Genomic DNA, 7,932 nt, shown 5'->3' on the forward strand with positions numbered 1-7,932 from the left:
CTCGGGACGGTCTCTTAATTCCGGAGTAGAACGGGTGCTTTGAGGACGGATTGACTGTAGTTGGTGTCGGCGGTCTGCTGCACTGACTCGGGAGTGCAGTTTGCTTCTGATCATCATCACTGTACCCCACAACATTGTATATCTGCTTCAAATGGACATTTGGTGCAACCCAGATGAGGATGGGTTCCCTCTTGAGTCTGGTTCCTCTCAAGGTTTCTTCCTTATGCCATCTCGGGGAGTTTTTCCTTGCCACAGTTGCTCATCAGGGACAAACATACTTACAAAGAACATATTTATGTTTAATCACCACATTATCTGTGTAAAGCTGCTTTGAGACAATGTTCATTGTTAAAAGCGCTATACGAATAAAAATGAATTGAATTGAATTGAATTGAATTGAATTGAATTGAATTGAAATTGAATTGAATTGAATTATACTTTACTTTTGCACTTTATAGTTTACTTTCACTCATTACATTTTTCTACACAAATATCTGTACTTTCTACTTCTTACTTTTTTAAAACAGGCTCATTACTTTACTGAATTCTATCTGCTGTAATGTCAATATTTTTTCTTGTCACTGCACACTGTTTTTCAGCCCATCAACCTATTTCCTGTCATTGCACGGCTTTTTCAACCTACTGCTGTTGTATCATTTCCTGGCTCTCACACACCACAGACGTAGACTAGTTTATGAAGTTAACAATGAGCAGGCAGTAGGCAACAAGAAGTCTGGGGTTAACGTGGATGAGACAGAAGGAGTCGGTGATGTAAACATGACTGAGAACAGAGACATTCCTGATCACCTGATCATCATCATCTTTTCTCTGCTTGTGTTCTATATGATGGCTGTTCAGTCTGGATACATTCATTAGGTAACAACATTTTAAATTTGATTTGTATTAATATATTAATATTATGTGAGGTCCAGTTACCAATGTGACAATTAAACAGTTAGTAGTTATGACTACTTGTTACTTAAATACAAGTAAAAGCCCAAACTTCTTTACTTTAACTTGAGAAAAACAGTATAGACAGTACTTTAACCAGAGTCTTTTAAAACATAAGTATCTGTACTTCTACTTGAGTGAAGTATGTGTGTACTTTTGTCAACTCTGCTACATTTTATCTACAAGAATATTTGCTCTTTTCACTATACAGTGAGTCCTGAAGAGACATATTCTTTAGCATTATTGGTGAACATCTGTTAGAGGAGATTATATGAAAACCAAATCATCAATCATTTTAGTCAACCACTGTGGCTGCTTAAATAAAAGGAACACTCCCATGCAATCTTCCGTAAATGCAAACCAGCTATTTTTTAAACCAATGAACTCTGCTACAGTGAAACATAGAACTCTCCAAAAAATTAAACACAGAACTCTCCTACACTGAAACATAGATCTCTCTTACAGTGAAACATGGAACTCTCCTACACTGAAAAACAGAACTTTTCTACAATAAAATGGAACTCTCCTACAATAACAAATAGAATTCCTACAATGAAACACATAACTTACCTACATTGTAACATAGATTTCTACTACACAAAAATAAATGGAACTCTCGTACTTTGAAACAAGAAATGTCATACACTGAAAAATATAACTTTTCTACACTTAAACATGGAACATTTCTACATTAAAACATGGAACAATTTTGCAGTAAAACAGAACAATTTTTCACTGAAATATAAAACATTTCTACACTTAAAGATGAAGCCTTTTTACACTGAAACATGGAACATTTCTCCAATTAAACATAGAACTCTCCTACATTAAAACATTATACTCTCCTACACTGAAACATGGAACTCTCTTACACTGAAATATGGAACATTTCTACATTGAAATATTGAACTGTCCTACATTAAAACATGAAACATTTCCACATTGAATCATAGAACTCTCATGTATGGAAACATGGATCTTACCTACACTGAATCATGGAACTCTCCTACACTGAAACATGTAACATTTCTACACTGAAACATGTAACATTTTGTTTCAATGAAACATGGAACATTTTTCCAATGAAACATAGAACTCTCCTACACTGAAACATAGAAAATTTCTACACTGAAACATGGAACTCTCATACACTGAAACATTAAATTCTTCTGCACTGAAACATGGAATTTGTCTGCACTGAAACAATTTAATTCAATTCAATTCAATTCAATTAAATTTAATTCAATTCATTTTTATTTGTACAAAATGAACATTGTCTCAAAGCATATTTACACATATAATGTGGTGATAAAAATAAATAAGATATTCTTTGTAAGTGTAAGTTTGTCCCTAATGGGCAAGTCAGTGGCAACTGTCGCAAGGAAAAACTCCCGGAGATGGCATAAGGAAGAAACCTTGAGAGGAACCAGACTCAAGAGGGAACCCATCCTCATCTGGGTTGCACCGAATGTCCATTTATTACAGATAAGCGATGTTGCAGGGTGCAGTGTTGGTGATAAGAAGCAAAATGTAGTCCTGAGTCAATGTAGCATTCTGTTGGCGTTAACCACAGTCCAAATCCATCCTCAAAGCTCCTGTACTTAATCCGTAATTTCATGGAGCCCCAGGGCGTTGATGAGAAACCATCCCCAGCTGCACAGAATGGCCTCCAGTTGAAGAGAACACTATACAGAGGCAGGACAGGATAAAAAACATAGAACTCTCCTACACTGAAACATAGAATATTTCTAAACTGCAAAATTGAATTTTTCTGCACTGAAACATAGAAACATGAAACATTTCTACATTAAATCATGTAACTCCCCTACACTGAACTAATGAAACTCTCCTACATTGAAACATTGAACTCTCATATGCTGAAAAATTTAACGTTTCTGCACTGAAACATAGAACTCTAATTTAGCGAAACATTAAACATTTAAATACCAAAACATAGAACATTTCTACACTGAAACATAGAGCTCTCCTACACTAAAACATAGAACATTTCTACATGGAAACATGGAACATTTCTACACTGAAACATAGAACAGTTCTACACTGAAACATAGATCTCTCCTACACTGAAACATAGAACATTTCTACATGGAAACATAGAACATTTCTACACTGAAACATGGAACATTTCTACACTAAAACACGGAACTCTTCTAAACTGAAACATGAAACTTTCCTACACTGAAACATGGACTTTTTCTGCACTAAAACATAGAACTCTCCTTCAGTGAAACATGGAACCCTACTACACTGAAACATGCAACGTTTCTACACTAAAACATGGAACTTTCCTACACTGAAAAATAGAACTGCCCTACACTGAAACATAGAACATTTCTACATGGAAACATAGAACATTTCTACACTGAAACATGGAGCATTTCTACACTAAAACATAGAACTCTCTACACTGAAAAATAGAACTGCCTTACACTGAAACATTATACATTTCTACACTGAAACATTGGAACTCTTATACACTGAAACATGAAACATTTCTGCACTGAAACATGGACTATTTCTACCATGAAACATGGAATATTTCTACCATTAAACATGGAATGCGCCTATATTGAAACATGGAACATTTCTACACTGAAACATGTAACATTTCTACATTGACACATGGAATGTCTCTAGGTTACGTATATAACCCTAGTTCCCTATGGGAATGAGATGCTGCATCGGAATGCTTTGGGAATGTGACTGCGTTGTCCATGCTCTGAATAATGAGTCTAATCAGTCGAAATTTAAAGGCAAGCTGTCACCGGCAGGGTGACATCACGACCAGGAAGTATAAAACGCACATGGCGAGAAGCTGGCTTCAACTTCTGTAACCGAGAAGGAAGCGCTGATGGGATGCCGGAGGTTCCCTTATTGTTCCATTAGAGAACTAGGGTTACATACGTAACGTAGATACGTTTCCTTTCAGGAACTCAAGCTGCGTCAGAAAGCTTTGGGAACAAGAGTCCAATACCACCACACCGACTAGTCAGGGACTAGTAAATGAGAACAGCTAGGGAGTGGCACAGAGGTCAAGGTTGTAAAACCTGACAAAGGTGAGCAAGGTGGACCAGCCTGCAACGTCGCAGAGGTCTTGGAGGGACGCTCCAGAGGACCAAGCCTTGAAGGCTGCCACACTCTGGGTCGAGTGTGCTCTGACCCAGAATGGAGCAGGGAGACCAGAGGACCCGTAAGAAGACGCTATAGTGTCAATAATCCATCTACTGGGCATCTGCTTATGAGCAAGAAGGCCTCTCCTCGGAGGGCCGTAGCAGATGAACAATTGTTTTGACTTCCTCCAGTCCAGGGGACATAACAGTCCAGTGTTAGGACCAGGCACAGCCGGTTTAAACTCTCCTGGTCTGGGATCTGGAATGGAGGAGGATTGAATGCTTGAAACCTAACAGGTCGTTGGAGGACTGAGGGCACCTTGGGGACGTAACTCGCTCTAGGGTGCAGGAAGGCACTGGCCATGCCTGGAGTGAACTCCAGGAAAGAGGGGCCCACAGAAAGGGACTGTAAATCACCTCCTCTCCTCAGAATGCAGATAGCCAGCAAGAACAGGGTCTTAATGGACAAGTGCCTCCACGAAATCTCGGCCAAGGGCTCGAAGGGGGGCTCAGACAGTACCTCCAACACTACGGCCAGGTCCCACCCAGGCACTCTAGATGGACAGAGCCAACCCTTTCACAAACTGTTCCTGCAGAAACTCCAAGACTGACCCAAATGGGCAGTGGACTGGGTCAAATTGGTGCCGGGAGTACCACGGAGTGAACAGGTGCAATCTCGCGGCATACAACCTCCTCGTGGAGGGAGCTCTGGATTGGAGAAGTCCCAGCGGGGCTGGTGGATATCAGGAGAACTCTAAAACACTGAAACATGGAACAGTTCTACACTAAACCAAGGAAATCTCCTACACTAAAACATGGAACATTTCTAAACTGAACATGGAACATTTCTACACTGAAAAAATAACTCTCCTACACTGAAACATGGAACTTTCCTACACAGAAAGATTGAACTCTACTACACTGAAACATTTAACTCTCCTACACTAAAACATAGAAGTCTCCTACACTGAAACATGGAACATTTCTACACTGAAACATGGAACTCACTTACACTGAAACATAGATCTCTCCTATACTGAAACATAGAACATTTCTACATGGAAACATGGAAAAATTTCTGCGCTACAACATGGAACTCTCCGACACTGAAACATGGACCATTTCTACACTAAAACATTAAACTCTCCTACACTAAAACTTAGAACTCTCCTACAGTAAAACATAGAACTTTCCTACACTAAAACATGGAACATTTCTTCACTGAAACATAGAAAATTTCCAAATTGAATCCTTGAACTCTCACATACGAAAACATAAACCTCTCCTACACTGAAACATTTAATATTTCTACACTGAAACATGGTACTCTCTTACACTAAAACATGGAACTCTACTTCACTGAAACATAGAACTCTCCTACATTGAAACATAGAACGTTCCTACACTGAATCATGAACCATTTCTACACTGAAACATTGAACTCTCCAACACTGAAACATGAGACAGACTGAAACATTTCCACATTTAAACATGAAACTCTCCTACAATGAAACACAGAACTCTACTTAACTAAGACATAGAACATTTCTACACTAGTACATGGAACTGTCATACACGGAAACAAAGATCTTACCTACACTGAAACATTGAACTCTCCTATACTGAAACATGGAACTCTCCTGCAATAAAACATAGAACTTTCTTACAATAAAACAGTTATCTCCTAGACAAAAACACAGAACTCTCCTACACTAAAACACGGAAGTCTCCTACACTGAAACACGGAAGTCAAACACTGAAGCATAGAACTCTCCTACACTTAAGCATGGAACATTTCCACATTGAATCATAGAACACACATACACGGAAACATAGATCAGTCAAACACTAAAGCATAGAACTCTCGTACACTGAAACATGGAACATTTTTAAACTGAATCATGGAAATCTCATACACTGAAACATAGCTCTCTCCTACACTGATACATGGATCTCTCCTACACTCAAACATGGGATTTTCACGAGGCTGCTCGGCGGGCACAGCCCCAACCCCAAACCAGTACCTCACACAGGAAAGCCCAGAAGCAGAGTGTCGCGTCACGTACTCCCCCGGTTAGGGATCCTGCGTGGCGCTCTGGGTCGAAGCCCCGGAAAATTACAGATCTGAGGACTGTCATTTTCAATAAAAGGGCTTCAACCAAAAAATCTAAACATACGATGATCTGAGGATTTAGCCTGAAGGGGTGTGGGGTTGCCTGCCGTGTCCTGGCACCCCCCGGGACCTGCCACGGAATGTGTTTCAGGCCACGGCCAGCTCCAGCAAATCTCCTTCTTATTCTTCTTTAAGTCCTCACCCTCCTCCTCTTCTTCTTCACCTCCCAAGCCATCCTACAGACCACCATTCGATGCTGTCTCGCTACACTGTCCCCTGACAACACCTTACAGTTTCCAATCTCCTTTAGGTTGCATATCATACATGAAACATAGTTCACCTGTGTGCACCTTTCTCCACTCTTATACACCATCCTATGCCCCTCCTTCTTTTTTAAATAAGTATTTACCACTGCCATTTCCATCCTTTTAGCAAAATTTTCCTTTATCTGCCCTTCCACGTTTCTCTCCTTAAGGCCATACCTACCCATCACTTCCTCATCACCTCTGTTCCCTTCACCAACATGGCCATTGAAGTCTGCCCCAATCACCAATTGTTCATTCCTAGGTACACCTTCTACCACTTCATCTAACTCAATTCAGAATCTCCTCCATCTTACAACCCACTTGTGGAGCATAAGCACTGATGACATTTATCATCACCCCTTCAACTTCCAGCTTCACGTTCATCAACCTATCAGAAACTCCCTTCACCTCCACTACACTCTTACTAAACTCTTCCTTCATTTTCATCCACACCATGATAGAACAGTTTAAACCCACCTCCAATGTTCCTTGCCTTACTCCCTTTACACTTGGTCTCATGAACATCTATCTTTTTCTGCTCCATCATATCAGCTACCTCTCCTCCTTTACCAGTCATAGTACCAACATTTAAAGTGCTCACCATAACCTTCACTCTCCCACACTTCTTGTTTCCTGCTGTTTAATATCCATATAAATAATTGCATTCATGGTTTATTTGCATAGCACTTTTAACAATGAACATTATAGTAAAGAATACCTGTTTGTTTTAGTCTAATCTTTATGAAATAACTTTGTTAGTAAGTTTCCTACCAAGCCGTTTCTTTCATGTCTCTCGTCTGATTTTTGATTTTGATTTGTTTTGTCATTCATGTTCTAATTTTCATATTTCACATTGTTTGCCAATATCCCAAACTTGCCTGTCTCATTTTGTTTACTTATTTAAAATTAAATTATTATTTAATTTGAATATATTAATAAAACCTTTTAACCCTGCACTTGCATACATTTCTGCTACCATTTCAGTGCCTGACATGACTTCTTTGACATCATTCTGTGACTGATGAACCTGCTATCATGTTTACCTTTTTCTACATGAAAAAATAAGGCCAGACTCCATGACCAGCTCAAGCCTAAGGTCAATTATGAAGATCTTCATTAATCATGTTCCTCAACTGTCCATCACTGTCTTGGTCTCTCTCTCACTCTCTCTCTCTCTCTCTCTCTCTCTCTCTCTCTCTCTCTTTTAATCATTATTAAAAGGTTTTTTTTTTTTTTGCAATAGCATATATGCTATATCAAGAACTAATAAATATGGATTGTTTAACAATTCCAAAAACTTATAATGATTAAGAGAGAGAGAGAGAGAGAGAGAGAGAGAGAGAGAGAGAGAGAGAGAGAGATGGTGATGGAGAGAGGGAGAGAGTGCCAGCTGTTTTATATTTGTCTATAAAATTAAATAAAGACTGTTGTG

Source organism: Silurus meridionalis, chromosome 29 (genome assembly GCF_014805685.1).
Source record: "Silurus meridionalis isolate SWU-2019-XX chromosome 29, ASM1480568v1, whole genome shotgun sequence".
In the NCBI taxonomy this organism is placed as follows: domain Eukaryota; kingdom Metazoa; phylum Chordata; class Actinopteri; order Siluriformes; family Siluridae; genus Silurus; species Silurus meridionalis.